The sequence below is a fragment of the Canis lupus genome, chromosome 6 (genome assembly GCF_003254725.2).
Source record: "Canis lupus dingo isolate Sandy chromosome 6, ASM325472v2, whole genome shotgun sequence".
NCBI classification, from domain to species: Eukaryota; Metazoa; Chordata; class Mammalia; order Carnivora; family Canidae; genus Canis; species Canis lupus.
The window spans coordinates 58192587-58216632 of record NC_064248.1 but is presented as its reverse complement, the minus strand read 5'-3'; the positions used below and the strand labels follow the sequence as shown (position 1 = coordinate 58216632).

Here is a 24046-nt window from a genome sequence, read left to right as displayed (position 1 = left end):
CTGTGTTCAGACACCGAGAAAAGCCAAATGGGTGTATCAAGCCCCCATTTCTAATCTTCAAAAGCAAATTTATTGAAGTGTCTCAATTTTGCCACACACCCTAACATCTGCATATGGGCCCAGATTCCTAATCCTGTCACACTGTGAGGCTGCAGATTAAGAGAATGTATAAACAATGCCTCTGTCGCTGCACATAAATATAGACTGCTAACTGAAGTGTGGGCTTTATAACAGAGACTCCTTAGCTTAAGCAGATTTTGTACTAAACATTGTTCAGATCCTGGAAAAAAAAAAAAACCCACAACACTGATAGCCTCTGATATTTTTTTTCCTTTATCTAATTTAAAAGTTCTCCATAAGTAGAAGCTACTATATAAATGTTTCAGTGACACACATGAAGCAAAGAAAGGGACACGTAAAGAACACTCCACCATGTGTCAGATGCTTAACATACATTATTCCAGTTACTAAGACATCAATAAAATAAGTATTCATTGAGATTTCACAACATTTTGGTGTTATATACTGGAATTCTATTACTTCAACAGTGTCTATGTATTTGTCCCCTTTACCCCTTTACTATTTTTTTTTAAACATTACCTTAGATATGAAAATGTTGGTAAAGAAGTCCCTGAGACCTTTGCAAACCTTCCAAACCATAAAACTCTTAGAAGAAAACAAGTAGATGATAAAGTCATGATATCTAGTTCAATGACTCACGCCTGCTTTCCAGTGTGGGCAGTTCAGATTCATGCCCCAGCAAAGTTACAAATTACTACGTGTTATGGGCTTTCAGGATCATTTAAGAACACTCAAAGCCATGAATGTTAAATCCACAATCGCCAAGGGCTTTTCGTACTACCCATGTCAGTGTGGGACTCAACTGTTATTTTCAGTGACAGTCAAAATAGCTTCCATTTTAATTATCCACCACAGGCTTTTATAAGATTTCTAATTTCTGATGACTCTATATTTTGTTTTGCCTTCTGAATTCCATTTGCTCAAAGTCAATATAAGATAAAGCCTAGATGTTATAAGGGCTCTTCAGAGAAATTAGAGAAAAATCATTAGAGACAACAACATTCACAGAGCACTGGAGAAAGGTTGAGATATGTCCCCTTGCAACTTTCCATAACGAAAAAAATATAACTGTATGAAAATATGATTGTATTTTCTGAAGAATATAAATTGGCCATTTAAATTGTGAGATTTAAGTAACAGTTCTATTGATTTCGTTATTGGACTAAAAAAAATCACCAATTTTCCATCAATGTAGAGAATAAAAGCAAAGAAAACTATGATCACTTTGGGCTGCTCCCACCATCCATATCATGTCTACCTGGCTTGGGTCATGTTTACTTTCCTGTAGGAACTTACACGTTCATGTCAATATTTGTTGGATTTAGACTTGCTCAGAATACTGATTTTTAAAATTCAAATTCAATTCTCTCAGGCTATGATTAGGTACTATTTTTGGTAACAGTGATAATTTAAACATACGTCAAAAGAAAAACCTTTCTTTTGATATCTTTGGAGATCAATCTCTTAGGGATGACCTCTTCGACATTCCAGTCTACACTTCCTCCTCTATATGCTTCCTGTCTCCCTGCCTCATCACCTAATCTTCCTATGATTCTGAATTCTTGGGAGAGGTCTGACAGCAGTCCTGAATGTTTCAGAGCTAGGAAAACCAATCAACTACAGTCCTTCAGGACCAATGACAGTGACTCATGGATCCTCACCAAAGTCTGATATGTCAGTTGCTCCATCAGTGCTCAATATCGTTTATCTCAAAACTCAATAACATGCTCAGAGTGAACGCAAAAATAGATAGATAGGTAAATAAATAAAAATTTTAAAGCACACATTTTCCATTTATAATAAAAGGTCCAAAGTGAGGAAGCTCTCATACACTTGTCCTAGTCACTTTATCTGCTGCTGTGATTAAGACAGGGCAGCTCTACCTTCTGTGTTTGGTTGGATAGTGAGTTGAGATGGTCTGGAATGAGACTGAGGACAGAACTGTTTAAAACAAAGGAAATGCATTCTGGAAGAGAGATAGGTTGAGATCTCAGCTCTGAACACAGAGCTCTGAAGACAGATCTGATCCTGGCAAGATTCTCCAGTAGAAGTTATACCAATACGACAATTTACTTGTTGTCTGAAAGAGTTAACATAAGCTGCTTCCAGTGGTATTTGAAGTGCTAAACCAAGTGGTCTAGGCTTTTGGGAATTGAAGAGTTCTTCTCTTTGTGTGTTCTTATATATGTATCATTTCCTATTAAAGTCAGAGTTTAAGTTGGTCAATTTTACATGCATGAGTTCATGTGCCTAATTCCTAAATCCCACATCCTTTTTTCTTTTCTGTTTTTCTTCCTTTCCCTCTCTCTCTCTCTCTCTCTCTCTCTCCCTCCCCCCTCCCTTCCTTCCTTTCTTCTTTCCTTCCTTTTTTTTTTTTTTTTTTTTGCCTAAGAGGGTAAACAGAAGCTCAGAGACATAAAGAGGCTAACCCTGAGCAAAGAGGTTGAAAGATTGCAAGTCCCGGGTACCTTGTTTTCCTAGGCCAGGGAAATAAGTACAGAACTTGTAGACAGAATATCTTCAAACTTTAGAAAAATGACCCTAGCAGGAAAACATGTGATGTCCTTTTTTTTTTTTTCGTCCTTCTCTATATAAATCCACATCATAGCCATTTATTAAGAGAATGCATTTCACAAAAAAAATCCATTAAACCTATAAAGGGGTTTTCAGAAGCAAGGAAAAGTGAATAAATTACTACCTGGTTATATTTTTGGTTATCTTTCCAACCTCTTGTGAACATCAAGCTTGTGCGTAGAGACTCATTTGTATGGCTAGCTTAACTAACTTACCTGATTTTAAAGTCTACATCTATAGAAAATTGTATCAAAAATGTTTCTGGTTTCAAATTCCATTTTCTTCCAAAATAACAAATCACAGAGTTTACACAAGTTAGATAAATGTAACCAAACATACTCCTACTTCCTGAAACTGTGAATGATCTGGTGATACTGAGGAAGCAATTATAATCTTAATTGGCATCAAATGATAGAAAATTAGTTTCATGGTAAATATGGTAAATATTCGTTTTCTTTGTTCTCAAATCTATTATTTGCATTAGAGATGTGACATTTAGCCTTGTAGAAGGAACCCAATTTCATTTATTTTTCTAAAGGATTTTAATTGAGGATTAAGGACCAATCTTTTGTGAAGATTGCAGAGGAAAATTTTGCTATTTTGTTCAGATAACACCAACAAATGCCAAGCATTGCCTATCTTTAATGTTAAAGTCTCCTGAATAAATAAAAAATTAGTCTCGGTTGTTCAAGTGCCATTTGAGTGAGATCCAAAAAAATAAATAAATAAATAAAATAAATAAACAAACAAAAAACAAGGTTCAGTGAGAAATTTGGTATAGTCTGTTAAAGGGAGTATTTGGTGATCAATTGCTGTATGACGAACACCCTAAAACTTAGTTTCTTGAAATCACCAAATACTACTCATGATCTCCCATAGTTCTGTGAGTTGAATGGGCTTGGCTGGGTGGTTTTCACTTGAAATTTCCCTAATGTTTATAGCTGGGGATGGATCATCTGAAGAACTGGCTGAATAAAAAATAAAAATAAATAAAAATAAAAAAAAAAGAACTGGCTGAATAGATGGATTCTTCATTCCCACGTGTCAGGTGGGATGATTGGAACATCTAGGGGCTGGCTGGGCATCTCCCTCTCCACATGGCTACCTTGGATTTCCTCATAGCCCAGAGGTTTCAGGGCAATTTGATTCTTACTTTCATGAAAGCTGGCTTCTTCCAGAACAAGCATTCCCAGAGAACCAGGCAGAAGTTGCAAGGTATCTTACACCCTAGCCTGGGAGTCCAAGCAGCACTGCTTCTGATGTATCCTACCCATCAAAGCAGTCACACGCTAGCCCAGATTCAGTAGGGTGGAGGAAAAGCTCCAACTCTAGATGGAGGAATGGCATATATGGGAGAGAGGAGGAATTGTAGCTGGTCGTCTTGAAGACAAACTGTCACAAAAAAATAAAATATTTATACTTAGCAGTGATGTTTATCAGTGTACTCTGGAGGGCAGCCTCACTTAGTTTCTCCATATAGACCATGTGGCTCTAGAAACATATGAATGTATTAGTTAAGGCCAAATGTTGGGGGAAGCTTTTATAATCTGCAAGTGCCCATAGAGGGCACGGCATTTCTACTCCTCACTTCATGAAGAAAAAATAAGGAAGAAAAGTTTCCAGCCTTATACCACAAATTCACCCAGTCTTCCTTCCCCTTGGGAAGAGAAGAGACTTATCTGAAGACTGTGTTTGGAAGAAGTAGTGGAGCTGGTGAAACTCAGCCAGTTTTGGTTTTCATTCCCATCTTTGAGGTGGCCTGCAGTACTGCTTGGTCAAGGACTGTAGGGCGAGTGTGCCTCATTCAAGGTTGTGGTGTTGGGAAGTCCATTCGACTCCCACAGCTATGACCGGATGACTCTGATACCTATTTCTTCACTGGCTCACATCTCAGGGGTTATTTGTAGCCTTCCAGCTCCAACAGTAATATTTCCAAACAGTCAGTCAGTTTCTGAACAAAACAATTTCTGAAGATAAATCTCGGTTGAAGAGCACTCTTTTTCCCCCCGCTCTCATTTATTGGGTGTTTATTTTATATCAGGCACTGTTCAGTGTCTTACAGTTCTTAGGTGGTTTAATCTTCACAGCAATTCTGTGTAATAGACATTGTTTCCCCCTTTTCAGCTTAGAAATCTGAGGCCCATGTCATATAAGGCCATGTGGCAACACCAGGTTTTGGGCACAGGTGGTCGACTTTGAAAACCTGTGTTCTTAACCACGATGCCACACCGCATCGTAAACCAGCTCCATACATGCTTTCATTCATGATGATGACTGTTGATGATTTCATGTGATTTATTTGTTTCAGAAAGGCTTTTATGTCATATACTAATAATGGTAATAATAATAAATACATACGAAGCACTTACAACGTGTCAGGCTTTCTAAGGGTGAACTCCTATCATCTTTGCAAGAGTCACGTGAGTTAGGTTCTACTGTTCTTTTGTTTTCACAAGTAAGGAAACTAGGCACAGCAGGTCCAAGATGGTACTGTAGGATGCTGGGTAGAATGGTTTCTGGGAGACCTAAAAAGTGCTTTTGGACCCTAATGCCTTCTCTTATTTATTTGTTGATAGCCAGTAATTCTTCACTGGAAAAAAAAAAAAAAACATAGAAAGAAAGCTTGATATTTACATACATACTGAAAGGTAGGGCATTGACTTAACACCTCACTATAGGTGCCAGGAATGCAGTCTCAGGAGTAGGTTCTGATGGAGTGAACCTGGGGGAGCGGATTCTTCAAGAAAGGGGCATCACAAAGGGAGAGGAGAAAGTCATACATAAATGAGGAGACACGGATTTTCTTCCACTCCAAATCTTTCCAGGGAAGGTCCTTTTTCCTCTTACATTCTTACCCACTAACTCATTCTTTCCCCAGAGTTCTAGAAAGCAGGAACTCTTGAGAAAGTAGCCCATCGGCAAGTATATTTCCTGCTGTTTATATGCTTCCAGAACTGGCTGAAGTTTACTTTTTGGTACTCCAGAGACCTAGCTTCTTCTTGCCTTCTTCCAATGTGGTCTATTTAATCTCCTGTCGTGTGGGAAATTATGTTCAAAATCTCCGTGATCCTCTGTCCATAGTAAGTTATGCATGTAGTGACAAGTACATGCCACAAGGTCTTGAGATTATATCTGCAATGTGTTGCTGCCGACTGTTGATCAAGATAGGCTGGAAGAAAAACATTATTTTCAGGTGTGAAAAACCGTCACCTTTATCAAATAATTTTTCTTGCATTTTTCCCAAGACGTTGTAGCCTATTTAAACTTGGGAGGTTAAGTTTGTAGCATTCATTATGACTGAAAATTTAGTTCACACAATCATGATGCTCTCTTTATTAGGTGTTACTGTTAAACAATATTAAAATAAACACAATGTGGCTGGCCTTTTGTAAGCTACATGGCATGTTTACTTCTTTGCCTAGTTTCTTAATTGCATTTATTCATCTTTCTGACTACCGGTGCCACGGCCACCCACAATATTTGCTATTTTGGGGCATGTGGTTTACATTTTATGTTGTCCAATGACAGCCCTTGATAGGTGGAATCTTATCTGAATGGTTTGTAGTATGTTGTGGCTTGAATTCTTGACTGGCAGTTTGCCACAGCCCCAGCTCTTACCTCTGCAATCTACCTTTGAAAAGGGAGAATGAAGTCTCTTTAAAAAACTTACTTAATTAAGAATCCCATGATGGTGGAGGAGTAAGACCATGGAAATACCAAAGCACACCTCTCAGCTTCTGTAAATCACGTGAAGGATTGTGAAAATGCTTGAATGCAATACCTTCACAACAAAGAAGCCAACCGTGCAATTAAATGCCTCACCATTTAAAGACAATGAAAAAGGTAGCTTTCCTCACCTACCTTATTCCAAAAATTGGAGCAGATTATGTCATCCAGACCCAGTTTCAGGAGAAATGTCAAACATCAGTAGAGGCATATTGGGTATCTTTAAGATACTTTTTTGGGAGGAGGAATATAAAAGCTATATTGAGGACAAGTTTGAATGCAGGAAAACTATGCATAATCCCATTGCCCTAACACCCATTTTTTGCACATTTATCATCTTTGTCCCTACATAGATCTATGTTTTCACTCACAGGTACAGTCACAGAATATATTCACTAAGCTTTTACCTTTTAACATCATAGGGGGCACATTGTTTCATGTTTCTACATAGCCAGCTATACCAAAATTTGTTTAATCAATTTCATTTTATTGTTTCCATGGGAAGAAACATGCATCTGTACCCCACATGCTTTTTACTGTTGAATATTTCTAGAAGAATGAATAGATGTTGTTATTGGTTCAAAAAGGTAGGGACATCTTAGTGATCCTTGTTCTCTTGCTCTTCCAAAGAGGTTATAGGAATTGCGCTTGCCACCCTGACAGTCTGATGGTCTGAGAGTAGTGATCTAACAGTGGGGGTGACCATTGTTATATTTCCCATTGTAATGGAAACCTTTAGAGATTGAAACCAAACTAGATTGTTTTTCAAGACAAATGAAACTGCTGCTGAATCAACACCTTAATATCTTTGTTCTTGGGAGGAAATGAGCTAAGGACGAAGAACCAACTAAAAAGACCACTAGACAGTTTGTGCTCACTAGATGCACTGGGTAAGAGACTCTTCAGAGTGGCTCATGGAATTTTCTGGCAAGGGGCAAACATACAAGTGCTACTTCAGGCCTCAGGCTGGGAAGACAGGTACAGCCTTGTCAGTGTCAAGGAAGAACATGGGTAGCAGGAGACCTAAGAGTGAATGAAAATTGAATTATCTTTACTTCTTGGACTTGTCTATTGAGAAACAGCAGCGCTAGCAACCATTTACTACCAACAAGAGGCAGTTCCAAGAGAAGAATATAAAATATGCTCTGCTCAACCCCACGAAACTCAGAGTGTCTCACAATGGCCAATTTATTATTTTTACCCTGTCCAGTGACATGGAAGGATGCATCGGGGAGCTGCTAGCCTCTGCGATGAATAACTTAAGTCAGGCTGCAACATGTGAAATAATTCAGCTGACCGGGATTTATAACACTAGCTGGATTTTTTGCTTTCTTTGGGGTTCATGAAGCATGGTGTTGCGAGATACCACAGGAGTCCCGTGATGAAGTTACATATCTATTTCTCTTCCTTATTTTTATTTTTTGGTATTTTCATATTATTTTATTGCCTAGTTCAGATGTCTTTCTAAGCAGGGTCCAGTCTCCTAGGGGACTCGTCTCTTCTGACTTTGAAAATTAGAACCTCAGACAGATCAGACTCCTAAATACCCTGTTTTTATACTCCCTTCTTCACAGATCTAGTCCCAGATGGTTTTGACTGCCTGATGTTGTGTGGACTGCTTTGGGCTGCAATTTATTTTGCTCAATTATTTATGTGCACTTGCCCAAATAAGAGGGGATAGTAATGCAACACATGCTTACAATTCAGCCCATCTCATTCCCCAGGTCATATGTCAGTTTGCAGGATGGCTGGCTAGATTTGCAAAGGGGGATCCATCTGCTGCCATTGGAAGACACAACATTTAGGAGCTACCTGTGGCAGGACTCTTCTCTTTCCAGGTGAGCTCTGGGTGCAACTCCATGACGCTAAAGGGAGTCTGAGTCTCTGTTCTCCAGGTGACTTCGGAGGACCAGGAAACTGAGCAATCACATATTCTAAGCTTTGACATTATATAAAGGTCAGAATTACGAGGCACTTTGGCAAATCAGCTGGTCAAATTCCCACTGTCTTATCCTCATTTTTCAGAGAGCCGTTTTCAATCTCCCTTTCTTTGGGTTGTCATTTGGAAAGTGTGTTGAAAACCATCTTTTCCTAAATAACTCTGTGGCCCTTCCAATTCCAGTCCTAACTGGGAAATTTTAATGAGATCCTTCAAGCAATTAAAACTGTGAGAAAAAAAAGAAGAAAAAAAAAGAAAAGAAAAAGACCTCTCATGGAAGTGGTATTTGGAGGGTAGCTATGATTTCTCTCTGTTGACAAACCCCCTTTTGACTTAACATTGCTGAATCAAGTCCTAGTGTCTTCAGAGGTTGCTGTTGGACCACAGGTTAAATATTTTAATATTCACTGATTGGGGGAAAGTACCATGAGCAACTAATGCAAAATCCTTGAATGCTGAGGGCATTAGTGGCTCCATAAAATGTAAATGCATTCTTAATTATCTCAAGTCACTGCACGCCCAAGTAGTTCTTTCACAAGAAAAACACAGCTTACTGATAATGAGCACGAAAATTACTAAGACATTGGTGGGGTAAATCTCTTAAACCTCTTTTCTTTTTTTTTTCTTCTCCAAATTTTGATGTGACTTGGCTAATTTGTGTGCATTTCCCTTTCTAGATTCTACAGATTAAGGTAGAACCTCACAAGGGACTTGTTGGGGAGGGGAGGTTTGGAATTTTAGCAGTTTCTCCCTTGGTGGCAAACTCCAAAGATTATTATCAGTATTCATCATGACCTACTCTATTGTCTCCATGAAACTTCTGGTGTCTTAAGAAACCCAGGTTATATATTGGTTTTCTTTTTAAATGTCTGTTTTATCCATTATCTCACTGTTAATGGCCATGGCATCTCAGGTGTTTGATTGCCATTTTTCAGTGGGGACACAGAAACACGGCAGGACAAATGACTTACTGTGCCACACAGTGGTCCTCCAGCTTTCAGCCCTGTACCCCCCTCCCTCAAAGCCACCCTCATCTCCTGAAGCCTTGTAATGGAAGTGATCTGAGAGCTGCATTCTCCATAATTGGAAAGTGGTTCACCAGAGGTATTTCTTCACCACGCTCGTTCCTCGATGTCATCTGACACCAAAGGCCTCATTAGGAGAAAACACTGAGTGTGGGTTTGACTAGGCTGCTGACAACATCCGGCCACGTATGGCAAAGTTACCCAGGCGGATGCTTGTGATGGGAGCGCTCTTGGTGGCAGATGGGGCCTGAGTGGAGATCTGTCATGCTGACCCCTAGTGGCCGTGGGGTCCCCAGTGGGGAGCCACAGGCACCTCCGGGCTTCTGGACCCTCTCCAGCAGGGTTGCCTTCTGCCTTTCCCCAAACAAGCTTTTGTGCAGCCTGACACTCTGGGACTTTGCCTGGGTTTCAGGGCAAGGTTTAGGAGGATCTGAAATCTGGGCCAGTTCTTCCAGGGCCAAGAACTGCAGAGGGGGACCCCAGAGAGGAGCGTCGTTGTGCTGAGCCCCTCTGCAGGCCTGTCTTCTCCTTCACAGCACAGCATGTGGGGCTCCTATTTCTTGCCCTCCGTCTTGTCTCAGGCTGCCTCCAGCTTCATCTCTTTTCCCTGAGCAACAGATCAGTTCCATGATGGGAAGCTGCCCCCTGGGCTGGCCTCGTGGACTTGGGACCAGTGTAGTCACAGAGCACCCTGACAACAGAAGGGTCCTGCAAGGGCTGTCGTGCCTCAAAATTCTTAATGACTTTGGAACAAGGAGCCTCCCGTTTTCATTTTGCACTGGGACCCACAAATTGGGGTCCATCCCAGGTTTCCTGGCATGTGGGGCAGGAGAGCTAGGAGGAACTCTAGAGGCTGCTGTCTGGTTTGATCCTCACAGTTTACAAAGAAGGACACAGGGTGTCTGGGTGGCTCAGTCAGTTAAGTGTCTGCCTTTGGTTCAGGTCATGATCCCAGGGTCCTGAGATAGAGCTCCGCGTTGGGCTCCTGCTTAGCAAGGTTCTGCTTTCCCTCTCCCTCTGCCTGCCACTCTCTCTGCTTGAGGGCTCTCTCTCTCTAGAATCAATACATTTTAAAAAAATCTTAAAAAAAGGTTGGACACAGTGGTCACTAGGGTGACTGGTCTGGAATTATCCAGAAAGTCAGAGGTGGGCTGCAGCTGGGGCCAGCTCTCTTCACCACTAGCTGGGCATTCTTTCTCCTTGACCATCACCATCTTAAAACCACCTCCCGAGCATGGGAGCAAGGCCAGCCTCATAGCTGGGCATGGCAGCTGTGGTGTCTTTTCTCAGGCATGTTTTTCCTCCTTTGACAGAGGAAGGGAGGGTGATAGCAACCTTTTGCCCTACCCATGCTCTAGGATTGCCCACATGAAGCCCCCTCAAAAGCTTGCTGATAGCAACAGACAGTGAAGAGCTTGGTCTGAAGACAGGTGTTTCAACCATGGCATCAAAAAAAAATTTTTTTTGTCACAATCAGAGGAAAGGAATGTCACAAATAGTTTAATATTACTAACATTTGAATTATTGCTTGTGAATGATTTATACCCGTACAACTACGTATGTGCGTGTGATTGACTTTCTGAGACTATCCTCACTCGCTGGGACTAATTAGGATGTGCTTTCTGGTGTGGGAACTGTGTGTAATTCGGAGTTTTCCTTTGGGAGGCTGTCCCACATGCAGTGCCATCTACATGTGAAGGCAAGTGGCTGAGAACTGAGGATATATGAGGCATTTGCTCCTCCAGATTCTTCCAGATTGATATTAAGCCAGAGCAGAAAAAAGCCACCTGTTTGTATGACATCACTCTAACCCCTTAGGTTGAATTGTCTGTACAGAATTAGAATTTTACAGTGTGTCCAGCTTACATGCTGAGAGCTAATTCAAGATACCTATAGCACAAGGAGAACACCTTTGCACTTTACGTAGTGTTGCTGGCAAAGACCTGGTACATATGTCATTTAAGATCCTTGTGGCAAATGTTTCCCCACATGGGAAAGTCTGTCCCTCTGGTGACATGGTGGGCACTGGGAGCTGTTTAACCCCTTGCATTTCCTCCATCCATTGTTTGGCTGCTGGGAGGCACAGATGCTCTGAAGGAGGTTTCCTTCTTCTCAACTGCTCACATCTTTAGATTTTGACAAATGTATCTCTGCTTTTCCTTTACAAAATAAACATGCAGAGAAGAGTATAAGCACCTATATCCTCAATTCTCACAATTAACACCTGTAAGTATTTTATGGTCTTTGTTTTGGGTAATTCCTTTTAAAGAAACAAAGCATTATCCCCTCTCAGCACCTCAGGCCCACCCTCCTTCAGTGTCCCCCAGGACCAAACACTAAGACGAATTTGTTGTGTATTTTGGAGTTTATTGTCTATTCTTTTGCGCACAAGTGTATGCATTTATAATGTATTTTTGTGTGGTTTAAACTCTCATATAAAGGATATGCTGTACATAGTTATGCTTTTTGCATGTAATATTTTTGAGACCTACTCACATTGATGCCTATTTATCTAGTTCATTCCTTTCAGATGCCATGTAGTAATCCTTCATATGAATTTACCATATTTTATTTTTTTTCTCAATAAGCAACATTTAGATATTTCTGATTTTCCCCCAAACAATGGCATTATGAAGATCTTTTTACATGTTCTTTTGTACACATGTGTAAGCATTTCTCCAGGGTGTAGTCACGTCCCTTTGTAAACATATATAAGAATTTCTCTAGAGTATGGAGCAAATAGAAAAGTAGCTGAGTAGTAGTAGTAGTAGTAGTAGTAGTAGTAGTAGTAGTAGTTTCTGAGTTACTGGCTCTCTTTACTACATGTGTCTTTTTTCCATGTTAATAGAATATCTGATATCTCTGAATTTATTACAAGCCACTTTCCATCCTTTTGAATGTGAAGTTGGTCAAAATAAAAAGACTAGGTAGGTCAGTAAGGCTTTTAAAGGTCTGTAAAATACACATAGGACAGAGGCTTAAAACAAAAGTGTCCATCACTGTCTACTCTCTGCAGGATCGGTGTGCAGGTGCTTGGGAAAGAGAAAATGCTTTATTCTCTGTCAAAACTTATTATTTGGAAGGAAGTCCAAAAGAAAAAAAAAGCAGTTTCAAAACAGGAAATTTCATCTTTAAAACCTTTCAAAAGAAGTAGCAAAGAATAGTCAGAAGGAAGAAGTTATGAAGAGCTCTGTGGGCAGCCCCTTCTTTCTTTTTCTTCATGTTCTTTTGTCCTAATTTTCTTAACCATCTGGGAAAGGCTGTGGAGCTGTCCATGGGTACCCCTTTAATCGCTGATGTTGGAAACCTTGGTCTACAGCCAGTTGCTCAGAGGCACAGGTGGCAACCTGGGACTTGCAAACAGCATCTGAAGTGAGGCCGTCTTGTGGGAGTGAGCCCTTAACCTGCAGGGTCTGACTGGAACTCCAGGTAGATGGTGTCAGAACTGAATTAGGTCATGGGACACTTGTGTTAGAGCATTGTTCTGCATGGGGAAGAACTCAGACACTCAGGAGACAGAAGTCTTCAGGGCAACAGGAGTGTTTGTTCTCTTACAACTCCCTAGAGGCTTTGAGCAAATGGTGACATTTGGCCTCTTCTACTTCTTGTTGTGGAGGCATTGGCATTGCTGTGGTTCTCTGTCACCCTAGCTCTGGGCTTGACAGAAGTCATCTCTGAGCTGAGCCATTGTTTCCAGGAGAACGGACACCGAGCTTGAAGCCCCACGAACACAGCTGGGTTTCAGTTCCAGCTCTGCCACAGCCTACAGTATGGCCTGAAGTTCTTGGAGCTCCAGTTTCTTATCAGTAAAATAGAGACAGTATTATCCATTGCATTATTATCCGCAGCCCTTCAGAGTTGATGAGGTGTCACATTCCTGCTGGCTGAAGTCTTACACACAAGGCATCCGATATTCCCAATATTATATATGCCGAGTCCACAAGTTCAGTAATTCTGTAATAAATATCCTGAGTCTGCCTTGAGGGATGTTTACAATCTGGGGATAAAATCTTAGTCACTCTCTTTTTAGAGATTGAAACTTACACCTGTGTAATGGTCAGCCCAGTTGCAAGGGGGTACTGTTTGAAAATGCATTATTCACTTATTCAACAAATACTTATTCAACACCTATACGGTTATTGTGCCCATCTTCTCCCTATGCTACTGGGGAGACAGTGGTGTCATGTCAGACAGTGCATTTGAAAGGAGGAGCAGATTTGGGCATGAATGGTATTATGTTGGGTTTCCTAACTCTGAGGCAGCACAATGGTAAAACATTCCATATGCAAACCACTTCACAAATTGCCCAAAAAAGTATCAAGGCTGAATAAAAATTCAGTGCCCCCAATAGGTCATAGTATAGAAAGGCCTGAGGCTAGAGTACTGAGTCAAATGGGGTGGAGCTAACAACTGCGGAGAACAGAGTGTAGAGCAAACACTCTCAGGATGGAGTTGAATCAGTGAGGATGGGTGTGAGATGTGTTTAAGAGCGCAGACCTGGGTAGGTTTGAAGAGTCCAACTGGAAACAGGTTTAGAAGCAATTTTATATGAGTGTTGATTTGGGCAAAGAAGATAGGTGGGGGACAGATATGTCTGAGCGTGGAGGAGACAGTTTTAGCTTATAATTGAGTGACTAGAGCCTAGCAAATCCCCTCATTTGAGAGAACCACAAAGAGCATGCAGTGTAGTTTGGGCCAACAGCTGGAGTGACATCAGAGGTCAGCTCGGTGACTCCAACACCAGACTGTTTTCACATCACATGCAGTTTTCACACTGCTTGGGAGGCTCTTATAGTAGTAACAACATCACCAATGCTATCGCCATGGTTCCTCAAAACCATGATAAGAAGACCAAGACATGGACGTCTAGCTAATTTTCCTTAGATGCAATGTCTCAGAAGGAAAAGATAGACAAAGTGGGATGTCTTTGTCCAAAATAAGCATATGTAGAACCACGTTGCACGTTGCTTTCATCAAGTTAGAAAGCCTAAAAGAAGCAAGCCAGCTTTCCTAAAGGTTTGGAAGCTTCGAGTGCTTCTCAGGATTCTTACTGCCATGCTAATACTATTACCCAATTTCTTTTTCCTGAACACAGCTGAGTTTCTAAGCCATTTTTGAAAGTGACTGTAGCTATATAAAACCATAGTTATAGGAAAATGCAATCTGTTGATCTCTTCATGGTGGAGTCTATATATCATTTACACTTCACTTCTCTGTGGGAGGAAAAGCTTTTTTCATGGTTTATTTAGCAGGAAGTCATTTTGATCAGCAAGATGAGTAATACTTTACAGCTGTTTGCAATTACTGCCTCTGTTCTGCCAGGAGTTTTAACTATTATACAAACTGAAATACCAAATGAGTTGAGGCAGGATGGAGAGAAGAGAAATGCATATTTTATAGGTCCACTCATGTCATGAGACATTATCCATTACTTTTTTTTTTTACAATTCTATTTCTCTAAATTCAAAGGCACATCTCAATGTAATTTCTAATGACCTTTCTAATTCTGAAGGGTTTTGTTTTCGTTGTTGTTGTTTTGTTTTGTTCTTAATCAATGAAGGAAAGTGCAACCATAACACTAGTTTTCCTTTGACGATGTAGTAGTCTTCACAGCTTACGTCCCACATAAGCATGGAAGCATTGTGGTAGAAAGAGTACAGGCCTTAATCTGTATATCTTTCTCTTCACAACACCTATTGTGAAAGCACAACAATCAAAATATTTCAATTATCAGGAGAAAAATGCAACTTATTTTTTCCCTTCTTATCTAACATAAACTTGATTTAATAAATCTGCATCATGGGAAATTTAGGAATCCTTTGTAAATTGTCCATCAGATTGATGAATAACCAATTTGTGGAAGGTAGGAGCTGGGAGCTAGAGGAGGACATAACAAAGTTCAAATCCTGACCCACTTCTTATCTGTATGACTTTGGGCAAGTTGCTCAATGTGCAAAATGTGGATAATATTACAGTTTACCTCCTGGAGTTATTGTGAGAATTGAGTGAGATGATCATACGAAGGGCTTAGCACAGTGCCTAGTACAAATTAACATCCTTCATAAATGGAACAAAGATCTTTACAGAAATAATTCTTCATGTGTTTAAGGACCAAGGGTCTTGTTCCTAATAAGGCAAATGTGCCTCCCTGCTGACCCTGCTAACCTGGATCCACATAAACTGTGTTCCACCTAATATTATCCCTCTTACTCCCAAACCCCCACCCCACACATTCAGATGAGGGGAGGATCCCAGGAGGAAAAGTCTTGGGGTCAGTAGTTTTGATCGGCTCAAATTGGGTCACATGCCCATACCTGAAGGGGGTGGGGAGGCCACACTCTGATTAGCTAGGCCTTGATCACATGCCCCCTCCCCCCAAGAAGAATCAGCTTACTTAATTGATCCACTTAGGCTGAGCTCAGGTAGCTCTGCCAGCAAGATATGGGTGCTGTTTCCAGAAACAAATATAGAATAGAATTAGAATAAACAAAAATACCACATCTCCACCATGGGCATTTCTCTTCCCTAGGCAGTTGACCAGAGGCTATATGATAAACTGATGGGATAAACTGATCCAGATTGCAATGATTTGAGAAATGCCATGCCTATTCAAATCACTCTATTCAAACTGACAACAATTTATAAAACTTGACTATATCCAAAAGCCAGCACTCCAGTGAAAGGGTAATGCAATGTATTATTAATACATCTTAATAATTAATAACTACTCTTAGGGATACCCTGCTCTTCGCTTAGCAGAAGATGTTAGATGATAGACGAGCAATTGATCAAAAGGTCAGAGGGTCACAGGCATTTGTGTGATGTAGCAAGCACTGGAGAACTGCTGTGAATATCCCAGGAATTTTCTGTAGGTATCAATAAAGCAAGATTTTGGTTCCCAAACACTGACCCGACTTCTAGTTTGGCGAACTTTGTATTTTCCATTCACATTTAGCTTCCAGTATTTTCAAATGGAGGTTAATGGAAGGAGATGACCCAAAGGATAAGGATGGGAAAGAGAATTTCTTCACCACACACCCTGCGATGCACACGTACACGGTGATGAAAAAAGCCCGATGAATGTGAAGTTCTGTTACCTCAAGAGGCTATATACAGGTTGTGTAAAGAGAGGAGGATCTGATTTCAGATCTCACCTGTACGCATATATCCCAGGGAATTCAGGAAGTTCAGATTTGGACACGACCAATATGAGCATCTGCTACACTCCAGGCCTGTGCCCAGTGCCTTCCCAAGCATGGTCTTACTCAGCCCTCAAGAGTATTCTGGAAGATGGGTGATCATTTCCCTTTCCTAAACGAGAGGAAATTGAGGTCAGAAAGATCAAGATCACAGGACTTCTTGGTGGTGAGTGGGGAAATGGACCCACATATTCTCTCTTTCTGTGGTATCCCTCTCTTTCTAAGGCAAAATGCACCTTCAATGCAGCTGGATTTTTTTCATCTAATACAGATAATGATTTTTCTTTTAAGTTTTGAAAAACACAAGCATGGTTTTACTTGATTAGAGCAAAAATTCTGAACACTGATCTTTCCCTTTCTTAGGAAGGTATGCTGCAAAGTTACAAAGACTTAGAATCTGGAAGGTGGCAACTTCCATAAAATTGGAGCTAATGACTGATGCTTGCTACTAATAAGCATTGTATTTTGACTACTATCCAGTGCTCCAGGATAGTAAATTGGAGGTTAAGCTAGAAGGAAGCAGCAAACAGCATGTGCTGTGAGCTGCAAGGACTTAGATGTGAAGACAGTCATAATTATAACTGGCATAACTTTGGATAAGTTACTCAACCCTACTGAGGCTCATTTATGGAATACAAATAATAAAAATAATGCCTACCAACCAGGATTATTCTGAGTAGATAATATACATAAGGTACTTACTGCAAAGCCTGGCCCATAGTGAGGATATCATAAATGATGATTTTATTAGTAATACTAATAGTATTAAAAATACTAATAGTATTGACTAGTAGTGTTCTTTAAGGTTGATCAGTGGTAAGTTCCTTTGGTTGGAGGAGGGAAATACATTCATTTAGTTCAAAGGAATATGAGATGCTAACTCTGTGAATTCTTGGAAGGTAGTGGGTGTAACAGAAAGGCACTGAGGAGGAGACAGGAGTGCATTACAGCATTGGGACCACACATTTGAGGTGAGTCAAGGGCAGAGCTGTTATCCAAGATGGAGCATGCCTGACCCAGATACACGGAGTGGTAGCAAATCATAGTCACAACAAAGCTTTTATAAGTACATAAACAGAAATTAAGGGTGGAGAAACACAGGGACTCTTTAGATTCAACCTAGGGAAGGGATAGGTCCAATTCAGGGTAGAGTCTAGAGAAGACTTTAGTTCAATGAATGAAGGATAAAATTAGTTGAATTATTTAAGTAAGTGGTATGAACTGAGCCTATAACCTGGAGAATTTTTAGGGCCATAGTAAAAGCAAACCAGGGATTTATGGCTTCACATAGTTTCACCTGCACAGCCACTGCTCAGGGCCATCTCTGTGTGGATCTGAGGTGGCGTTTGTGTATCACCTGCTTCAGTTTCCTTCCTGCTCTTCGTCATCATTATGGAGGGCCAAACTCAGGATTCTAGAACCATTGACATTAGTTTCTGGGCTCCTGTATCAGTTCTGACCCATTCAGTAAGTAATATTTTGCAGAAGAAACACACACCCCTGCTGCTGTGAGAAAGAATCCTCAGGGCTGGGGAGAAGTTTCAATGTCTTATCTGAGAATAGGGCCATATAGTCTTTGGATTATGCTATTCCAGGGAGGCAGGGAACTCTGAGTCCTGAGAACACATAGCAGTGCCAGGCACATAGCAGTACATTCTATAGGGTTGGAGGGAGGGAAGGAGGGAGGGAGGAAAGGAAGGAAGGAGGAAAGAAGGGAGAAGGAGGAGGGAAGGAAAAGGAGGGAGGAAGGAAGAGAAACAAAGCTAAGGTTTTTGGCTTTAAGCTTGATTATTTTGGCTGTAGAAAGAGCCACATCACTAATTAGTTGGACGATGAGGAGGCAGGGGTGCATGTCGACATCTGCTGAGCTGGAAGTGCCCTGGAAGGCTAGAAGGAGCCCTGGGCCAGGAGAGAGGTAGAAAATGGCCCTGCCATGCAGTCTCCATTCAGTGTGGCAGGGACTGGGGCTTCATCACTCACCTGAGTGCTCTCTGTGGATGCGGAGGGGCTGGGGAGGTCTGCAGGATTCTGTGTGCCTGGGCTTCCTCACCGGCTGCAGACACATCCCTTCACAATTCCATCCTGGGATTTCTTTGTAATAATCCAGATTTGGAAGTCAGGGGACCTGAGTGTAGATGTGATACTCCTGTGGACTTTAGGAAAGTTCCTTCTCTGAGCTTTAGTTTCCCTATAAAATGAAGGTAAGACAGCTTTTCAGAATGTGGTTGCTAGGATTCAGTGAGAATTTGCATGTGAAAAGACTTTCTACAGTGACGTAGCTGTTAGAAAATCTTAGCGTTAGAAGACAGAGCATTGTACAGGGAAGGAGCTTAGACTTGGGAGTCACAGATGCTTAGTTTGGTTTTGAATTGAAGGTGTTTTATGACAAGGTAATTACTGTGGCAAGTTATTTGAAATCTCTTCTCCTGTATCCTATTTTTAAAATCAAAGTAGTGATACCCACTTTCCAATGTTGAGGTGTAAATAATGGAGGTACTATGACTAGTCTTGTTATAATTGATTCTACAAACTTTTATTGGGTTTCCAATATATGCCAGAGGACTTGGAATTTAAAACATAATGTATGAATTCTGAGCTGAAGAAGTCCAGTAGCTGATGGAGGACCCAAGATTATACACAAATAGATTGAGGTTTGGAAGTGCTAGTAGAGGTAGGTACCAAGTGCTAGGGAGGACAGAAGAGGTTGCATTTCAGCTGCTTCTGGGGACAAGTGGGAGCCCTCCGGGTAGATGAGATGGGGGAGGTCTCTCCAAACAGAAGGATGAGAAGCAAAGGACCAGGTGTATTGCAGCTCCCTGGGTGGGCTAGGGGAGGTGGGCCAGGGTGACTCAGTGGGAGGAGAGACAAGAAACGTGCTCCAGGGCCAGATCACATTTACCCATGTTTAAAAAACAAAGAAAAAAAAAAAGTTCAACAAAGTAAATTCTAAAGATCTTACTGGCTCTCTACAATGGTTCATAGATCATAGATCAGATGGCATCGTCTAGCAGACAGGAAGGAGCTCCGAGGAGCTGTACAAAATCAAAGACTTTTCTCAGGAGAAGGGAGCAGGAGCAAGGTGTACCAGGCAAAAAAGCAGGTTGGGTTTTGCAAGGTTGCTTTCCCCCCAGGTGATGGCAGGGGCCTATCAAGCAGCTTACAGAAGTAATGCTGATCAGGCGATTCCTGATCTGCTGGTTTAAGATTCCATTTCTGGTAGAGCCGAAACTGTAATTAAGTCTCGATTTAGAGATGTAGGGCTTAGTATAAACAATTCCATTTGAGGCTTGTTGTCTTGTATTTAACACCTGCTAAGAAATTTGAATTTATATTGCGGTTTTTCTCTTAATTTAATCTCTCTCTGATATACCGTGATCAATTGGTTTGCAAAATGAGAACTCTTGTGTCACCCAAGTAAATTTTCCTGGTGGAGGGATATTTTCCACATTTCTAAAGATCGGGAGTTTGCTCATAAAGTAACCGGTCTCCCCTGTATTGTTAGAGTCGCTGACACAGAAATACACAAGAGATAACAGCATCTAGAATTTTCTGTGCAGGCTATTTACAGAACAAAGCCAGAGAGGTTTGAAGAGCCCCGTTATTCACCCAGGATGACATCCCAATTCATTCATTCACTCCTTGCAAAGGCTGCCTGGCCCTGCTTGGGCTGCCGGGTGGGGCTGACGTACCCCCTCCCCCTGATGTCGAGCTACTTCATAATCACCAAGCAGTGGCACCTCACACTGTCCCATTAGAGAGGCGTGTGCAGCCCGCTTGTTGGGCATGTTGATGCAAGCTTGGGAAGGAAAACATAATTCACTTTTGCCAGTGACAGAAATGTTAACACTTACTTGAAATAGCTGATAATCTGACACAGGAGAGTTAAAGGATTACTGTATTTCATTTGGCTAATAAGAAAAGCTGTTTAAAAGCTACATTAAAAAGACTTAATGTATGGTGACTGAGCATTGCTTTAATGTATTCTGTGTCATCAACTATTAGAATGCTTTCCCCCTCTTATTATGTTACCATAGATTTCTGCCTCTTTTCTCTGGGAACAGATAATAGGAAGCAACATTCATTCACAGAGATCACTTAAAGAAGCACTCATCCAGGAGACATTTCTCGAGTAACCTACTGTGTGCCATGAGCACACCAGGCAATGGGGATCAAGGACAAAGGAGATGAGGTCTGTAACCTCTGAGCCGGGGTATGGTTTTCGAAAGAATGGACTGGAGAAGATGGTAGACAAAAGATAAAGCAAAACATCCTGTTTGAGATTTAGCTGATAGATGCAATCTGCTATTCAATTCTCATGTAAGGGATGGGGAAGCCAAGGCCTAGAAAGTTCAGTGACTTGCTGAGGACACACAGGCTAATTAGGGGGAAATCTATGTCCGTACCCCTGAACTTTGGCTTCTCATTTCAAAGTAGAGCGCTATTTCCTGCAGCCCCATTCTCCCTGTGAGTGAGGATGAGTGCCCTGCATTTACAGCCCTCCCCCAAGTGGCATATTCATCCCTTCCTGAGTGCTACCTACATAAAGGAAAGCTTGGGAGGCCAAGCTTGGGAGGACTGTGACCAGTGACCAGACAGGCCTTGGATAACCCTAGTTATCACTGTATGTGATCGGACTTTGCACACACGTAGTACAGTTTAGACTGGAGAGGTGGCTGCTGGCACTACTGTTAGGACCAGCCTGCATCCTCTCCAGGGAAGCCCTGAGCTGTGGAAAAATGGCCAGAGCCTGGCCCCAGAGAGCCATTTCCCCAGTGGTGCTGCATACCTTCCCTCTCCAGGCTTCTCTGCCTTCCTGCACCACTCCCCACATCTTAAGGTCAGGAAGCCACACTGCTCTCCCTTTGGATGCCACATCGCCTCTCGGCATCTTTGTGAGACACAGCCAATGTGGACCCTGGGAAAGCACACAGGGACTCTTCCCACTAAGAAGGCAGCTCCTTAATGGTTACAATGTCACTGTACACTCAATAAGTGTGGGATCAGCACATTCTCACTTCTCAGATGGAGACATCAGAACAGGTTGCAAATAAGGCACACATCTACCTAAAGGTAGATTATGTTGAAACCCAGGCACCTGGACTCCCAGCCTGTTCTGTCTCACTGGATTCACATCCCAGATCCCATACTCTGTGTGGCCGCTGAGTCACCCTGAGTTGATAAAATTGCTCACACAGAAGTTCAGACATATTAATAAGAAAGCTTCCTCACTGCAATTAACAGGAAACTAAACTTCACTAATTTAGACCCAGCAGGAAAAATGTCATCTGAATTAGAGAACACTAAAGCATAAAGCCCAGAGATATTCACAGCAAGAAAAATAGACTGAAGTCCAATGGAGTAGAGAACCTCCTATTTTGTTCATTACCATGGTCCCACCCCTGGCACATTCCTCATACATAGTGAATGCTAAATACTGGTCAAATGAATGGAACAGTGAGCCAGTGAGAAGTAATAAGACAATGTTTTTACTGTCAGATAAATATAGAAAGAGTTGGTTACATAAGCTGTGGGGCTCAGTTCAAGATGCAGGATAAAAAACACCGTTAAAGATACTAAAACATAAAGCCTTTTTTCTTTTTTGTGCAATCTGTCTCAGTTTGTTGTCATGGTCCTTTTTCACTTGCTATTTAATGTCATTCTACGTAAAGAAAAAATTAAAAATTAAAAGAATATGAATTTTACTATTCATTATATTGTGCAGTGCCCATTTTAAAGACAAACATAAGACCACTTAACATATTTGCAGAATAACTAAATTACTCAATTTGTGTTTTGTAGCTCAGACATGCATATGTATTTTGCTCATATTGGAACAGTGGGAACCCTGCACAAAATTCACTTTTTTTTTCACTTCGTGATGTGAGTACATTCTACTCATATTTTCTACCTTTGGCTTACTGGTGAGTAAGAAAAGATTGAAAGAAAGGGAATTATGGGTTGCCAGCCTTCCCTTTCCTTCTATGCCACCACTTTCAGCACAAGTATTTGGCTAATTCAGGGAAGTAAGAAAGGATATGATAGAGTTTGTTGGTCATGGGTGCTCTTAAAATGCCGTTGCCTTCTTTCTGCATTTGAAACAAGTTCTGGTTCAACTTGGTCTATGGATTTAACACACTTACTCACTTTGAATCTCACTGAACTCTCACACATCATGTGTCCACTGGAATTCTGTGCTCATGGGGCATTGCTTGGGAGTGACATGGAAGGGAGAACCACCTTGGTTCGTGGAAGGGTATCGCACCTCTACTCACGCTCCTGCTTTGTAGTGTCACTGGACTGGGCTTACAAAACACAATACCTAAGATAAAATCATTAGGAATTTCAGTACAGTAACAGTAGTGAAGTAGACCAAGTGCAGTGCAGCTGCACAGGATTGCCCACCTATGAAGCCAGCTCTGCAAACTAATGGGGGGGGGGGCAGTCACCAGTTAGAGATCATGAGAATGATCCATCTCATTCTAATATACAGCAGAAGCTCATTTGAAATTAGCAGTAGTCATTGCCAAAGACTCTAAGGATAATATAGTTTAAGCAACAAGGTTCATTCAATAAATATGTATTGACTGCCTTTGATGGAACAGATTTGTGCCTTCTCCAGGCTTATTTATAATACAAGTTCATTTACATTTTCTTCATTGTTTGGTTAGTACAAAAGTAAATTTCAAAACACTCATGCGCTTATTTTGAATTCCAAATGAGTAGTGTGGACAAATATTTTCCTGCTTAGGAGAACCGCCTTAGCCGTGGGGCTTCAGATTTGGAAAGCTTCTGTGGTGAGGGAATTCACTTTTGAGGAACTGAAGACCTTAATAGAATTATGAAGATAAAGATCAGAAATATCCATATAAAAGCTCTTATAGATGTTTTTATATTAAGAAACTGAAAGCATCAAAATAAATACTAAATAGACTCAATTAATGATCTCCCCCGAAATTAGTAACAACTCATGGCACATGCATTTCCCTTTACCATATTTAGCTTGACTGCAACTTTGCAGGATCTTTCTTCGCCACCATTTCACTAGGACGGTTGTCGATTTGTCTTGCTTCGTTAAAGGTAATGTGTGTGCGCCTGTGAGCAAATGTATGCGTCCTTCTCATCCTCCACCCAAGTGTTCCACGCCTTTCTCACTTTGTGGCTGGGAGCTCTCTTCTGACGTCCCCTCCTGTCTGTGCAATGGAGTCAGAGGAACTCGGCTGGGGAAATAGAAAGGGATTGAAGAGCCTCAAGGTGCTCTGCTGAGGAGGTGTTCAGCCCTCTTTCCTACCAGGATGGCCCTGGGACTAGAGGGTTTATGTCTGCACATGCTCACTTCTTTCCCAGGCTCGGCTGCTGCTGCCCGGCCTTCCTCCTCCCTCCTCAGAGAGAGGTACACTTCTAAGGCTGGACTGATTTCCCTTCATCTCCCCTTATCTTTCCCAAGGCTGCAGTGCAAAATCTCCTCCTTTTTCTTTGCCATCTGCTTTACCTCCCCTTCTATT

At 41.4% G+C, this 24046-nt stretch overlaps 1 long non-coding RNA gene across 2 annotated transcripts; it reads right to left on the bottom strand.

The window, feature by feature from the left end:
• Positions 1-4932: 4932 nt before the first annotated feature.
• On the bottom strand, positions 4933-24046 carry LOC112640904 (uncharacterized). Of its 2 annotated transcripts, XR_003124333.3 has the most exons (4): positions 23535-24046; positions 18525-18732; positions 16500-16656; positions 4933-5824 (listed from the first exon to the last, which is right to left on the bottom strand). It is a non-coding gene; the product is annotated as an uncharacterized LOC112640904 (long non-coding RNA). The 2 variants fall into 2 exon arrangements; XR_007411510.1 differs by lacking the exon at positions 16500-16656 and having other exon boundaries at positions 23535-24033.